Genomic DNA, 17,508 nt, shown 5'->3' on the forward strand with positions numbered 1-17,508 from the left:
TTGTTATTTTCTTATTCTATAGTTTTTTTTTCTAAGCTTTCAACGTCTGTAAGAGGTTACTCTACCTTTAACGAAGGAGTCATTTAGTGAGCTTATTTTACCTTAGATTAGTAATCTCTCTGGTTGTAAACCAAGTAAATCATCTGCCTCTTATTATTTAATTTATGTTTATTTTTCTAACTACTTAACATGTGTTTGTCTTTGCTAAACAAGAAAGCACAAGAGAGTATTAAATTTCTTTATAGGGAAATTCACTCCCCTCTTGCCGGCCACACCAGGACCTACAGTTATCTATTATACTATGAGTCTATCGGATAACCCCTGAGAAAGTACCTGAATTACTCCATTTCATCATGTCTATGATGGCGAGACAGTCATGCCAGTGGAGGTCAGTGATAATCTATTAGAAGAAGTGCTTAGATAAGACAATGACGAGTTACGTCTTCTAGACGACTTAGATATGAGTTTAGAAACAAGGGCAAAAACTGATACTTGACTCATGGCATATCGCCAAAGAAGGTATCTTAATTATAGCAACTGTGAATTACCCCGATTGTTTCAAGTTGAAGATTTAGTCTGGAAGAAAATAAAGCCAGTTGGGGATGTTGGCAAGCTAGATCCTCGATGGGAAGAACCATTAAAAGTGATAGAGAAGACGAACTCAGGGGCACATTATCTGACAGATTCTCATGATAAAAAACTAGATCAACCCTGGAATGCCAATCATATGAAGCCATACTACTCTCAAAGCTAGATCAGTAGCCTCATTCTTTAATCATTATATTTTAGTTAGTCTTTTTTACCATTTCCTTTTATTACAATGTATACTCACTAGTTAATCATAAATGAAAGAACCATTTTGCATATTGAGTTCCCAAACTCCCCTGATTCGGACATAGTGGAGGTCGAGATCCTCTCGACAATGATATCAATCTCCCCTTGCACAGGGGTCGAGCATATTTCATATCACCAACGTCTTTTTCAGGGCCCAAACTCCTCTGACTTGGACATAGTCGAGGTCAAAATTCACTCGGTTGCGATATCAACCTCACCCCTTCCTAAGGGGTCTAGCATATATCATATCGATTAGATCCTTTTAGGACCTAAAATCTCCCAACTCAGATATAGTCAGGGTCGAGATCTTCTCAGTTGCGATATCAACCTAAGGGGTCAAGCATATATAGTATCGCTCGCGCCCTTTTCAAGGCCCAAACTCCATTGACTCACATATAGTTGGGGTTGAGATCCTCTCTGCTACGACATCAACCTCCCCCTATATAGGGGTGATATTGGTCATTTCAGTTTAATATTTTGGTTTGATTTTCTTAATTTTCATTTGATTATTGAGCTTAAATTGTACTTTCATTCATGATAAATGAGTTTAATTACTAGTTGGAATTTGATGGATTATGTAGCAAATGTGGGATTATTTGTTAACAATTTATGATTTGTCTTTGCAGCATACAAGGAAGAATAATCTGAGCCCTATACAGTGTTGGAGAGGTTTAATCTGGCTGTAGATGAAGTTAATGGTAGGATTTGCATTTTGAAGAGCGTAGATCGTTGGATTTGCTAGGAGAAATCTGAACCACACAGTTCAGATCTCATATTTGAAGGAAGGAAGGACAAAAGAAGCAGGGGAAGCTACAGGTGAAGGGGATTGAAAGCAAAGAAGGATACGAGAGGAAGGAGGAAGATGATGGTGATTTGAGATGGAGCTTTCTTCCACCTCCAGTGAACTTCTTTTCTGGAGCTATTGGTCTTAGCAAGTTGTTTTGTTCGATCCCTTCTCATCACTTAGTAGCTACGGAAGTCACTGTTAGACTTCTCCGATTCTAGATATGAAGTTCCCTTTTACATTGTTCAGAGTTCATCAGTACTTCTTCTAATTTGGTGAGTGCTTGGGGGTTCCCAAGTCACAAGATCTTTCTCCTTTTGCTACTTAATCTGGTATTCTTCTTTTCAATTGAGTTCCATGTCAAAAGTTCCAACAAATCATATGTAGAGTAGTACAAATTACTCCATTCTTGCTGTAGTTTGTGAATAGACACTGAGATTGATCTTGGACATGAATTTCTGAATTATGAATTCTGATCTAGTTTGTTTTGAATAGAGTTTTTTACAGTTACTGTTAGATTGAGATTTCAACTCTCTGATTGATGATTTGTTAGTTTTGTTACCATTTCTAGGCTGAATTTATTTAATTATGTCCATAGTTCACATTCATAGAAGAGAACAATAGATAATCAAATCCTTAAGTGTTAGTTAAATTATTTTATTTAGTTAGAATCTGAATTTTAAGAAAATTCTCATAAAAATTTGAGCAGTAAATCAACCTGATGGTGTTAACATCACCATGAAGTCCTTGTGATTTGATCCTAGGATCTACTCTACCAAACTAGGTTGAGGGAAAATTTAGAGAATATTTGAGACCAAGATTATTATAACACAAATTTGGTTATCAAATTTGGTGCCATTGTCGGGGACCTAATGGTGATTGTTAATTTGTAGATTGATATATACTCTTTGATATTTCATTGTTTGGTGTTTAAATTGGTTTATGTAGTGCATAGTTTATGACCAAGAAAAACAAGGGAAAATTGGTCTAGCCTTATCCAAAAATTGAGAGAACTTTACACACATTACATAGAGCTCAAGAAGGGCATCCTTCTACTACTAGTTCCATGTCTTCAAATTCTTCAAGGAGGATGATACTAAGCCATGGCAGTACACTAAGGGAGTTGGCAGCTCCTGATGGCTCACATCAGCCTCTTTGTATTGAGTATCTTGAATCGGAAGTTGATTTTGAGTTGAGATAAGGAATTATACACTTGTTACCTAAATTCCATGGTCATTCTGGTGAGGATTCGAATAGACACCTGCAAGAGTTTCATGTTGGGTATTCTACAATGAAACCTCATGGAATTTTAGAGGAGGATCAAATTAAGGGCATTTCCATTTTCTTTAGCTGATGCAGTGAAAGATTGGTTGTTTTATTTGTCTTCAGGAACTATCACTTGTTGGAATGACATGAGGAGAGAGTTTTTAGATAAATTCTTTTCTTCTTCTAAAACAGTTTCAATTAGAAAAAGTATTTGTGGAGTTCAACAAGCTACTGGTTAGACACTTCATGAGTACTTGGAGAGGTTTAAAAGGTTGTGTGCAAGTTGCTCACAACATCAAATAAATAATCAATTGTTAATTTAGTATTTTTATAAAGGGTTATTGCTTATGGATAGGAGCATGATAGATGTTGATAGTGGAGGAGCTTTGGTTAATATGACACCTAATGATGCTAGAGATTTGATAGAGACCATGTCAACCAACTACCAACAATTCGCCACAAGACCTATGGTGGCAAAGGGTGTTCATGAAGCTCAGATTGTGTATTCTAGTCAGAGTAGAATTGAGAATAGATTGGAGGAAATATTGAACATAATTGAGTTGGCAGCAAAGCAGATGACATTAAATCAATAACCACGATAGCGAAATGTAGAATCTGTGCAAGCAATGAGTATGTAGATTTTGTTATAGTAATTAGCATTCAATGGATGCTTGTCCCAGTTTGCAAACAAATAAAGGTTATTTGACAACTGAGCAATTTGTGGCAACAGCTAGCGCTTTTCCTAATCGACCACAGTTCCAACAACAGCATCAAAAAGGCCATCAACAAATTCATTATGATACTTTGTCACCTACCTATAATCCTACTTGGAGGGATCATCCAAATCTGAGATATGGAAATGCTTCAATAGCTTAGTAGCCCTTCCAACGATGGATTCAGAGCAATAATTCTTCAGGCAATTAGAGATCACCAAGTTTTTACAATAGCGCAACTCCAAACAGACCCCAACAATTCCAGCAGCAAATTCCACAGTATTGTTAGCAACAAGTCCTACCATTTCAACAGGAACCAACGAAGTTTTCTATCGCTACCCAAACTAATTTGTTAGTTTAAGGTATGAAAGAGATTATGCAACAGATGATGCTTCATCAACAACAACTTTTGTTGCAGTGTACTTATTCAATTCAGCAACAACAGAGGACTGATGCCGCCATACAAATATCGAGACACTACAACAAAACTGTTAAAAGATAACACCACAAAGATAACAATTTTAGGAAAAATTGTTATAAATTTGGTAAAAGACAATGATTTTTTGACAAAACCGTTGTCTTTGATGCAACAGTTACCCTAAAAGATAACAATTTGATACTATCCGTTGTCATTTAACACAATGATTTTTTAAATAACAATGCATTTTATAACGATTTTTGAAAATTATTATTTTTAAGTGAATTTTTTTACAACGGTTAGGACAACGATTATAAACCATTATCAATGAAATTATAAGTGATGTATTTTCCCATCTCAAAACCCGCATCAAAAATTGATTCACTATAGTTTATAACCGTTGTCAATGAAATTATAATCGTTGGATTAATCCTGCCTAAAAACTCCACCAAAAATTGGGAGCGTCAAAACATGATAGAAAAAGTTTGTTTAACCCTGGTGCCCCTATTCAGAAAAGTAAAGCTTCCATCCTCCTCTGTCATGGTGGATTCCTCCCTTTCGATCTCGTCTCTTCCCCTTCCTTCTCCTACTTCTTAGTCCTTGGTCTCCGCCTTCCCTGCCCCCTTGGCGGCTCAGATAGGAGGAAGAAAAATCCTTCCATCTCTTCTCTCACATGGATGAACAGGAAGGGGGTACTTCACGCGACATCCCCTGACGCATCAACACAGCGATTCTTCTTCCTCCTTCGCGATCCATCTCCTCCACTCCCAAGGGTCGGCAGCAACCTCCTCTCCACTACCAGCTGGCCCCCACTGTACCCTATCTTACACAAAAGCCCTCTTCTCAAGCGGACACACTCTGTTGTGCCCAAAGGATGTCCACATATCTCCACAATGACATGATATTGTCCACTTTGGGCCTAAGCCCTCATGACTTTGCTCTTGGGCTCTCCCCAAAAGGCCTCATATCAATGGAGATATCATCCATCCTTTTAACCCCATGATCTTTACCAAATCTTTTCAATGTGGGACTTTAATTGAACCCCAACAATCTTCCCCTCAAATGAAGGACCATAATTATTCTTATAGTCCGGGCCTCCCCACGAGCATCTAGTCATCCTGACTTACTCTGGGTCTCCCCGCAAGCATCTGCACTCAGTCACCTTGACCTACTCTAGGTTTCCCCGCAAGCATTCGATCACCTTGACCTGCTTCAAGCCTTCCTGTAGCATCCGGTCACCCTGACCTACTCGCCTCTCCATGAGCATCTGGTCACTCTGACCTGCTCCAGGCCTCCTTGCAAACATCCAGTCATCCTGACCTGTTCTGGGCTTCCCCACGAGTATCCGATCACCCTGATATGCTCCAGGTCTCCCCGCAAGCATTCAGTCATCCTGGCCTGCTCTGGGTCTCCTCGCGAGTATTCGGCCACCTTGACCTATTTCAGGGCCTTTTCCACAAGCATCCAGCCATCCTAACCTGCTCCGGGTCTCCCCGCGAGTATTTGGTCATCCTGACTTGCTTCGGGGCCTTTCCCACAAGCATTCGGTCATCCTGACCTGTTTCAGGCGTCCTCATAAGTAGCTGGATTCGGTCAATCTTGACCTACTTCGGGCCTATTTGCGAGCATCCGGTCATCTTGACCTACTTGCCTCCCCGCAAGTATCCGATCACCCTGACTTGCTCCAGGCCTCCCTGCAAGTAGCTAGATCTGATCAATCTTGACCTGCTTCAGGTCTATCCGCGAGCATCCGGTCACCCTGATCTATTTCCCTCCCCGCAAGTATCCGATTACCCTGACTTACTCCAAACCTCCTCACAAGCATCTAGTCACCTTGACTTACTTAGGGTTCCCTGTGAACATCCAGTCATCTTGACCTACTTCGAGCCTCCCCGCGAGCATTTAGTCACCCTGACCTGCTCCGGGTCTCCTCGCAAGTATCCGGTCACCTTGACCTACTCCGGGCATACCCTCAACTTCGTTCAAGGCTGCCCCACATGGTATCTGGTCTGGATCATGACTCTGATACCATTTGTTGTACAAAAGGATGTCCACATATCACTATAATGGCATGATATTGTTCACTTTGGGCCTAGGCCCTCATGATTTTGCTCTTAGGCTCTCTCCAAAAAGTCTCATACCATTGGAGATATCATCTATCCTTTTAACCCCATGATCTTTACCAAATCTTTCCAATATGAAACTTTGATTGAACCCTAATAATCTGGTATTAGAGCAAGAAATGATCGAAGCTTTATTAGAATTTTCTCTACACAAGAGAATAACATCTAATGATTCTTGTGTTTGCTCTCCTTTTGTGTGTCTTTGTCTTGTTGCTCTGCGCGATCTCTTTTCTCTCTTCCTCTTCTTCCGCGTTAGAGGTTGAGAAGTTTTGTTGCCCCCTTCTTTGCGCAACACACTCCCGATGTCAAACACCCAACACCGGAACTCCTTCATCATCTTCTTCTTCTTCCACCCATCACCAGCACTACCGAAACTCCCCACCCCCTCTTCGGGTTAGAAGAGGAGGAGAGCTTCTTCCTTCCTCTTCATCCTCCTAGCCATGCCATCAACCCCTTCTTTGGGTTAAAAGAAGGGATCCATCCAACCATTTTCTCCAGCAGCATCTTCGGTTGTCCACAGAGATCTTCCCTTCGAGCTAGAAGGGAAGCGCTCCCACCTTCCAACAATTCCACCAAGAGCTCACAGCCACCTCTCCTCTTCGGATTAGAAGAGGAGAGCTCTTCATTAGTTGACAGACATCTAGCATCCCCGTCTCCTGCAAGTTCGCAGCCCCTTCGCATTTCGAACAGCAGCCGTATTTGAAGCTCCCTTGCAACGATCATCATCCATCTCTGATGTGTTGGGTCGATCTCTTCATTATGGTTATGCTTATTGACTATTGTTGGTTGTCTTTCTTTGAGTTAACATGTAATTGATTGAATGGTTGTAATGGGATTTGCTCCCCATGTTTAAAATTACATTTTTTAGGTTTGAATTGGTAGATACATATTAGGTGTTCGATGAATTTCCCCAATCACTTGTATTTTTCATTTGTTTCAATTAGGTTAGTTTAATTCTTGCATGTCTTGTCTCTTTCACTTGTTTTAAGTTCTTGTTTTTGTTCGGATGCAATTAGATTAGATTAGTATATGTTTCATTCATGCTTTACTTTATGTTGTTTTTAATTTTCTTGCAATCGTAGTTTGGGTTAGCATAGATTCCCTTAACTTACATTATCTTTCATTTATTATGATTAGACTTCATACTTGCTTTGCTATGTCATTTCTTAGTCTTATAATCTAAAATCCAACCCCCCGTTTCATATCAAAACCCCAAAAGTAATAATCAATCCTGAAATTATCATCCTATCGTTACATTTCTTGTGAGACGATCCGAGTCACCTCTATACCACTTTAGTGTAGAAGGGATTTGGTAACTTTAATTATAATTTGATAAATTCCTATAGTATGACACTCGAGCTCGTATTAGTCGGCGAACCAGTAATGACTATAAAGTTATTTGCAGCTGAATGTATTTCTCTAAATCATCACGACTAACACTTTTTTTTTATTCCTATAGAAAACTAAACCGACACAACATAGCGTTAAGGGATTAAGAGAACTTGGGCTAACCCCACATATTTTAACTTGTCACAACGAGAAGGTCCCTATTAAACTCTCATTTCATCAATTTTTATCCCTCTTATATTTCGCCACTAATTTATTTTCCTTTACAATTATGCATATACTAAAGTTCAATTTGATGTTTTTTGCAACCCTTTGAAGTAGATGTTAAAGAAAAACTTTCACTTTTTTATCAGTTAGAGTAATCTTTTACATTTTTACACATCAAGATATTTTCTCTGTTGTTTATTCTAGGATGAGTGTGCTAATTTTATTGTATCGATCAACTATTTGTTTCCTTTAGGCGGCAAATATTATCACACTTCATGATGTTACAAACATCTAGCAATTCCATTGGTTTTGAGGGTAGTGTAATTTTTTTTTTTTTTTTGACAATACCATTGAATACTCTTCGCTTCAAAGATTGTCTTTAGTTATTATAGCATTTATATGAACATCCTTCACGATCTCTATAGGAGAAAAAGGCTCATGAAGCTCTTCTGAAGTTATTAAACCTTCAAAGATCATTTTGTTATAAAGCTTATTTTGTTGCAATATGGTCACTTGTTCCCTCTCTCTTAAGCAACTTTAACTTGTATAGATGCACTAAGGAACCTCTACTGGTAGAATGGATGGCTATAGCTAAACTCTATGATATGTTGCATGATCCGATAAGTTATTTTTTTCTCTCTAATTCTTTTATTTGTTTCAATGGGAGTTAAAAAATATTTACTAATTAAATGATTTAATTTTTTAGGTGAAGATTTGTATTGTAGGAAAGTATATTAGTCTTCCTGATTCTTATCTCTTTATACCGAAGGTGAATGTTGATGTCAATTTGTTCCTCTACAATAATTTCCATTAGCTTTGTGCACACTTTAGGATTGTCATTGTTGGGATTGAAAATCCTTTAGTGTGTGTTCTTATAAAAAAGGAGTGTTTTCATTGATTTTGTGAGCATCATGTGTACTATCCCCTGCTAACTATATGTTGGACGAAATAATATGTTGTCAGAGATTTTTGAAGGTTTAGCTGAATTTAAATATACAAACTTAAATTCAACTTATCTATTGAAATAACCTGAGCTGATAATCTCAGGCTGTTAACAGGGGTTGATGTCTGCCGAGTGTTGAGTGCCGAGTGCCAACCGTCGAGTGCCGACTGCCGAGTGCCGACCGCCGAGTGTCGACTGTCGAGGCTTAAGGCCGACCGAGCAAAGCTTAAGGCCGATCGAGTGTGGAGGCCGACCGAGTGAAGAGGTCGATCGAGTGAGGAGGCCGATCGAGTGAAGAGGCCGACCGAGCGAAGCTTAAGGCCGACCGAGTGAAGAGGTCAACCTAGCGAAGCTTAATGCCGACCGAGTGAGGAGGCCGACCTAGTGAAAAGGCCGACCGAGCGAAGCTTAAGACCAACCGAGTGAGGAGGCTCGACCGAGCGAAGCTTAAGGCCGATCGAGTGAAGAGGCTGAGGTCTGCGATGAACGTAGTTTCCTTGAAATAGATTCGCCCCATCTCGTTTGTGCTTCGAGGCTTTTCTTGGGTCGTTTGTTTCTCAGGATACAATGGCTAACCGTGATTCCCACCAAGCACTAGTGGTCACGGTGAAATGAGAGGTACCCGACTGCTATCACGAGCACTCCGATGAGTAGGAGTTGCATGATAGAGCTTCAGCTTTTCGCGTGTGTAACACTTTTTCCTGTAGTCGCAACCTCCTTTTATAGGAGCTCAAATGAACAGCAAAATTAATGACCATTACACACTGAGCTGCGAAGTTTAAGGCCAACCGAGTGAGGAGGTCGACTGAGTGAAGAGGCCGACCGAGCGAAGCTTAAGGCCAACCGAGTGAGGAGGCCCGACCGAGTGAAGAGTTTGACCCAACGAAGCTTAAGGCCGACCGAGTGAAGAGGCTGAGGCTTGCGATGAACGTACTTTCCTTAAAACAGATTCACCTTATCTTCATTTGTGCTTCGAGACTTTCTTGGGTCATCTGTTTCTCAGGATACAATGGCTAACCATGATTCCCACCAAACACTAATGGTCACGACGAACTGAGAGGTACCCGACTGCTATCACGGGCACTCCGCTGAGTAGGAGTTGCACGATAGAGTCAGGGGGGGAGCGTAGGTGGAGAGCTTTAGCTTTTCGCGTGTGTAACACTTTTTCTTGTAGTCACAATCTCCTTTTATAGGAGCTCAAATAAACGGCAAAATTAATGATCATTACACATTGAGCTGCGAAACGCCATCATTTCTCTGAACCATTTTGATTCCGCATTCATTTAATGCATCCGTTACACAACTAGCAAAAAGGTTTACGTGGTAAAATGTTGGTTGTTCCACTTGGACAAATTTTATCTCGACCGGTCCTACATTCGGCGCGCGCAAGTCGCACTCGCACACGAGTCAACTTGGTTCAATACAATCCAGGACCTGAATTTGCACTCCCCTGCGCACCCACGCATGAGAGAGAGAGTCTCTCCCCATGCATTTGTTCATATCATCAAAGCATGTGAATCAATATAAACCAACCAATATGCCAAGAAACTCTCAATGTGGGACTAAAATTCCATTCACAATAGAGCTTCTATCTTCTTCCACCTCTTCTCCATTCACTCATATTCAACAACCCCCCCCCCCCCCACATGAATGGAGATAGGGTATATGATAACATTCAGCAGTTGAGTCCAGTATAGGACAGATAGGTTTTACGCTTTGAACCTTCCCTTGTGAAGATCTATTTTTTTACTGGCTGACACTAAACGTGATGTCCTTGAACTGTTCTACCATCCATGTAGGAATTGACATATCTCACTCAAGACTCTTCTTGATACACTCAGTTCTCATGAGTGTATTCATTCTTGGCCATGAACACGCCTAGTTCTATGAGAAGCTCTAAGAATTGTGCCTCTAATTCTCTTTAAAGCAGCTCCACTTCTTTCTCACATAGGTAATCTTTTAAGAGTATTCCACATTACTCTTTTTGGATCATTAAAAGTCGTGTGCTTAACCTTCATCCTTCACTGATCTATTGGGTCATTCCCCACACTAAGTAATTTTTTGTCGGTACAATTAGGTTGTCCCTTTGAATCTAGTTCTTGGGATTCCACTCTGCATGGGTTGAGTTTCTTTTGCACCAACATTTCTCATCGACATCAAGCCCATCCCCCGCGATTAGCTTTCAACTAACTCTCTGTTTAACCCTTTGGTTAGTGGATCCGCTAGGTTATCCTTTGACTTCACATAGTTAACAATGATAACTCTTGTTGAGAATAGTTGTCTAATGGTATTATGTCTACGACGTATATATCTAGACTTACCATTGTATAGATGACTCTGTGTCTGGTCAATTACTGATTGACTATCGCAATATATATAAATTGTTGTCACATGTTTCGATCATCTTGGAATATCTTCTAAGAATTGTCAGAGTCATTCAGCCACTTCACTACATTTATCAAGAGCTACAAACTCAGATTCCATCGTGGATTTGGTTATTACGGTTTGCTTAGAAGATTTTCAGTAAATGGCTGCACCTCCAAGAGTGAATACATATCCACTCGTAGACTTGGAGTCTTTTATGTCAGATATCTAACTCGCATCGTTGTATTCTTCTATCACAGCGGGATATCTGGTAAAATGCAGTCCATATTCACGAGTATACCTCAAGTGCCTTAATACTCTTGTTATCCCCTTCCAGTGCTCAATACCGGGATTACTCGTATATATACTAAGTTTACTTACTACGTATGCTAAGTCTGATCGTGTACAACTCATCTAGTACATCAGACTTCCAATCACTCAAGAGTACTCTAGCTGAGAGATACTTTCACCTCAATTTTTAGATAGATGTTGACTCATATGTATCGACGTTCGTGACAATGCAGTATCACCCTGTTAGTTAGAGCCCTAGAGCCAATCATTTGATGATTGTATAGACTCATGTATATCATATTCTTGTATATTAATAAAGGCATTTGTTTGGTTATTATACTTATTTATATTAGTGCCAAATAGACTAAGTATAATAGCGTCCTTGAGTAGAAGGTTCATACCTATATCAATCGATTAGTTGAATCGATAGTGAGATGATATAGGGAACACTACTCTAAATCATTCCTAGTCGAGTATTAGCATTCTGGGACAATGTTAATACAATAAGACTAGTATGTAGGTCAGCTCGATGACTTGATCTCATAAGTCATGGATATAGAGATATCAAGCTGACACATGGGTATGCATTAGAGAATGTATACTGAATGACCCGCCATGAGAAAGTATCATGGATCGTTATATGAGTGTCATATACTTTCTCATGTGACTATTAGTATGACTATTAGTCCTTAGACCTGAAGTCACCATGGATCCCTACATAAGGAGTTATGTACTTTGGTTTTGTCAAACGTCACCCATAACTGGGTGGATTATAAAGGCGATTACTGGGTATATAACGAATTATGTAGAGGGATGTGAGTGATGTAGATGGGATCTATCCCTCCCATATGACGGGAGTGACATCGGTATTCTTGATAGAGTGAGACCACTGAGTGCATGACCATGCCCAAATGAGTCAATATTAGATGTTGAGCTCATTTGATCGAGTGAGTCTACTTGGAGTTCAAGATTTAGATTGATTAGAGGATGACACGGTCTATGCCTCACATTGATCAATCTAGATGTCTAGGATAGAAGGACACTTGTCATTATTTTGTGAGTAGTCACAATTGGTAGTCACAAGGTGATGTCGGATCTCGACATTCTTGTAACTTGGGTAGTAATGATGTGTTGCTAGATACCGCTCATTACTTATGCTCCTAAATGGGTTTAGGGCATTGCCAACGTTACAAGAACCTATAGGGTCACACACTAAGGACAATTAGATGGGGATTAGGTTCATATGATGAACCAAGAGGATTAGATTCATTTGATGAATCAAATTGGATTAAGAGTAATCCTAATTGGGCTAACTTGAGTTCGACTCAAGTTGATTCATGTGTTAAATGAGTCTAATTTAGATTTTGACTCATTGAATCAATTTAATTTAATGAATTAGATTCATTATATTAAGTTGGCTCGAATCAAATGGTTGGATTAGATCCACCATGGTAGAGATTGAGTCAAGTTTGACTTGACTTGAGAAGGAAGACCAAAGGTCAATTTTGACTTGACCTTTTGTCACCTCATTGGTGAGTTGGCATTAGGTGGACCAATAATGATGTTCCACATCATCATGGGTGCCACCTCATGGAAGTTACAAAGCCACTCTCTTAATGGTTTCATATTAATTGCAATTAATGCAATTAATTTGTGAGTTTTTGAAAGTGGCCGGCCACTTGGTTTTGGGGTGTGAATTGATTTTCCCATTCAAGTGGTGTAACTCCTTCTTCTTCCTTGTGTTCTTCCTCTCAAGCTCTCCCTTTCCCTCTCCTCCTTCCTTGGCCGAACCACATAGGTGCTAGCACACCTTGGTTTTTGGTCACCTCCATCTAGTGTGTCCGTGTGGATACTTCTAGAGGACCGACACTTGACGGTCTTGAGATCCGGCATCATTTGGACGAGCGGGAACGCGAAGGGCTTCGCTTCGAAGGTATAACTTTCATCTAGTGTAGATCTAAAGTTTTACAAACTCGTACAAGAAAAAGTTTTTCGAAAAAGTTTTTGTTTACGAATCTTTGCACGGATCTACGGCTTTGGGTGACTCGGGGTTTCCGCGACGCGAAAAAAGCGGTTTTCGCGGCCCGAAGAACCCAACAGTGGTATCAGAGCCACGTGCAAAGACTTGTACGAGTTCGTTTGTATTTTTATGAAAAATATACCTTCTGTAATTTTCTGTAAAAATTGAGTTTTTAGAGTTTTTATGAATAATTTTTCCGTAGAAGCGAAGCACAAGTGTCTCGGCACTTGTAGGCTTCGGCTACCGGAAAGTTTTCTTGTAAACGGCTTCATTTTGCCCCAAATTCGTTTGGGACAGCGGGGTCGGGTGCCATTAGATCGCAAAGGAGCAACTCACGATGGTTAGATCATGGGTAGGGGTACTGCCCCTAACCCCGCAAGGGGATTTGCTCCGCGATTGCACCCGAAATCGCTAAAAACGAACCCGCCGGGAAGATTTTTCCGAAACGACAATGTCTCGGCCCAAATCGTTTTGGGACAGAGGGTTTTAGGCGCTGTTGGATCGCAAAGGAACCCTCGCGATGGTTAGATCGCGGGTAGGGGCGCTGCCCCTGGGCCCCGCAAGGGGATCCGTTCCGTGATTGCGCCCGAAACCGCTAAACGGGACCGCCGGAAGATTTTACTCGTAAAATTTTTAAAAATTATAAAAAAATTATGAAAATAATATAATTTTGGATTATATATTAAATTTATGATAGTCATGGCCCAAAGACCCAATTTGATTGGACAATGTGTTGTAATTCATAATACGGCCTGCGTGCCGTTATGTGATGTGCGTGCTTGTAATTTTATTTTATTTTCGCGACCTGCGAGTCGTGCCTCTCTCTTATATTCTGGTTGTAAATTAGATTTAGACTCGAATGTAACTCGAGTTTCAAATTGTAATGTACAAATTGGAGCGGTGGAGGGTCCACACGAGACGGAGTTCCGAGGCGGGCACGAGCAACACAAGGTGGTCAAAGGGAGGAGCTTGGAGAAGCTGTAGACCCTAGGTTGACCATTCGATCTTCTCATTGGCTTGAGAAGATCGTAGTAGGGCCATGACTAAATCACAAATAGATTAATTAATTAATTGTTATGTATTTGATGCATGTTTAATAATTAATTAATTAATTAGTGCCTTAACGATTAGATTAGATCTAAGTCGTGCACATGATGCACCCTTGCGATTAGATTAGATCTAAGTCGTGCACAAGATGCATCCTTCTCGATTAGATTAGATCTAGATCGAACCAACTCTAAAATGTCTAACCGTGTCGTGATACCTATCACTACCTCGATCACATGTATTGTTGAATCTGCCAAAGCAGAGCAATACATATTATCTTGGTAGGGTACGGAGGGACAATCTTGGTCCCGCCTATCAACGCATGGGTGAATACAAACTCAATTAGATTGAGTATTCATAGTTATTCGGTTGGATCGAGTCAACTATAGGCATTCTTCCAATAGTTGGAAAGATAGGTCAAAATCACATCTATATTAACTCTCGGGCGTATTAGCCAAAGCTAACTCGAGTTTTAATATAAATGAGGATTTTATTCTATAAACAAGAGTTGCATAGAGATGTAATTGGTAATCGTTACCTACCGATCATACTTGGGCGTATTAGCCAAAGCTAACTCAAGGGTTAGTATGATGTGGATCTTGTCCCACAAGAATTATAGAATTCAGTGGGAGCATCATTTAATTAAAGGCCTAATTAAATGATTTTTAAAGAATATGATATTTATTTCTGCAAATTTTCTGTTGTAGATAACCATGACGTCGAACACGAATTCCTTCTCACTGCGATCCGTCCTTGAGAATGACAAGCTCAACGGAGCGAATTTCCTGGACTGGTACAGGAACTTGAGAATAGTTCTCACCAGGAACGTCCGTTCTGGAGCAGCCCATTCCGAGGCTCCTCCTGCCAATGCCCCATGAGCCAACAAAGATGCTTACAAGAAACATCAAGACGACGCATTAGATGTGTCCTGTCTAATGCTCGCGACCATGAACTCGAGCTTCGAAGCAACATGAGTTGATGGGCGCTTACGATATGGTTGAGCATCTTCGCCAACTATATCAAGGACAAGCGTGGCAGGAGAGATTTGAGATCTCAAGGGCACTATTTCAGTGCAAGATGTCAGATGGGGCTCCCGTAGGCCCATATGTACTCAAAATGATTGGTTACATAGAAAACCTACAGAGGTTGGGATTCCCGCTTGGCCAAGAGCTGGCCACTGACCTGATCTTGCAATCCTCGTCGGATAGTATAGTCAATTCGTTCTAAACTACAACATGAACGAAATTGACAAGCCACTGCCCGAGCTGCTTAGCATGTTAAGAACTGCTGAGCTGAACCATTAGAAGGTTAAGCCCCACTCTGTTCTGATGGTTCAGAAACACAAGGGCAAGGGCAAGCCCAAAGGCAAAGGAAAGTCCCAAGCCAAGGGTAAAGGCAAGACACTGAAGCCTAAAGGAGGGGTCGCCAAGGATGCTAGCTGTTTCCACTGCGGTCAGACCGGGCACTGGAAGAGGAACTGCAAGGTGTACCTGGAAGATATTAAGAAAAAGTGAAGTGAGACTTCCACTTCAGGTATATATGTTATAGAAGTCAATCTATCTATTTCTTCATCATGGGTATTTGATATCGGATGTGCTTCTCACATTTGTACTAATGTGCAGGCGCTGAGAAATAGCAGAGCATTGGCGAAGGGCGAGGTGGACCTACGAGTAGACAATGGAGCATGGGTTGCTGTTGTTGCTGTAGAAACTTATCATCTATCTCTGCCCTCTGGGATTGTATTAGAATTAGATGAATGTTGTTATGTGCCTGCTTTAACTAAGAACATAATTTCAGTTTCTTGTTTGGACAAGAAAGGTTTCTCTTTTATAATAAAGGACAAATGTTGTTCAGTTTATTTAAAAGATATGTTCTATTGTAGTGCACCACTAATAAACGGACTCTATATTCTAGACCTTGAGAGCCCTATCTATAACATTAGTACCAAGAGGTTCAAGTCAAATGACATGAACCAAACCTACCTCTGGCACTGTCGCTTAGGTCATATAAATGACAAGCGCTTATCCCAGCTCCATAAGGATGGTTTGCTGGACTCATTTGATTTTGAATCATATGAGATATGCGAGTCATGCCTACGAGGCAAGATGACCAAGACGTCCTTTAGTGGGCATAGCGAGAGAGCAACTGAATTGTTAGGACTCATACATAGTGATGTATGTGGCCCTTTCAATGTTGCTGCTAGAGGCGGTTATAGGTACTTCATCACATTTACTGATGATTTCAGTAGATACGGTTATGTGTACTTGATGACACATAAGTATGAATCCTTTGAAAAGTTCAAAGAATTCAAGAATGAAGTACAGAACCAGCTTGGCAAGAGTATTAAAGTACTTCGATCAGATCGAGGTGGTGAATACTTAAGCCATGAGTTTCGTGACTACTTAGCTGAGTGTGGGATTTTATCTCAACTCACTCCTCCTGGAACACCACAGTGGAATGGTGTATCCAAAAGGAGGAATCGTACCTTATTAGATATGGTATGATCTATGATGAGTCACACAGATCTTTCGACATATCTATGGGGATATGCTCTAGACACGGCAGCTTTCATACTCAACCGAGTTCCATCAAAGGTCGTGATAAAGACACCATATAGGATATGGACTGGGAGCTAGGTGTCTTTCATGAGGATTGGGGTTGTGAGGCTTACGACGACGCCAAGTCTTAGACAAATTAGGACCCAAATCGACAAGTGCTATTTCTCGGATATCCCAAGGAAACTAAGGGATATTATTTCTACATTCCCATCAAGACAAGTTGTGGCAAAGACTCGGGTCTTTCTAGAAAGGGACTTTGTTTCTAGAAAGACTAGTGGGCTCGATCTTGAAGAAGTTCAAGATGCGAACAATAGCACTAATGCCTCGATGGAAATTGAACTGGAACCACAAAGTGTTGTGGATGATGTTGTTCCACAAGGAGTTGAGGAACAACAACCGGTTCAAGTAGACATACCTCTTCGCAGGTCTGATAGGGTACGTCGTCAGCCTGAGAGATACTCATTTCTCTTGTCTGACCATGACGACATTGTGCTCATAGAGGATGAGCCTACCACCTATCAGGAAGCTGTGATGAGACCAGATTCCGAGAAATGGCTAGAAGCCATGAGATCCGAAATGGAATCCATGTACAC

This window comes from Zingiber officinale, chromosome 2A (assembly GCF_018446385.1).
Source record: "Zingiber officinale cultivar Zhangliang chromosome 2A, Zo_v1.1, whole genome shotgun sequence".
NCBI lineage: Eukaryota > Viridiplantae > Streptophyta > Magnoliopsida > Zingiberales > Zingiberaceae > Zingiber > Zingiber officinale.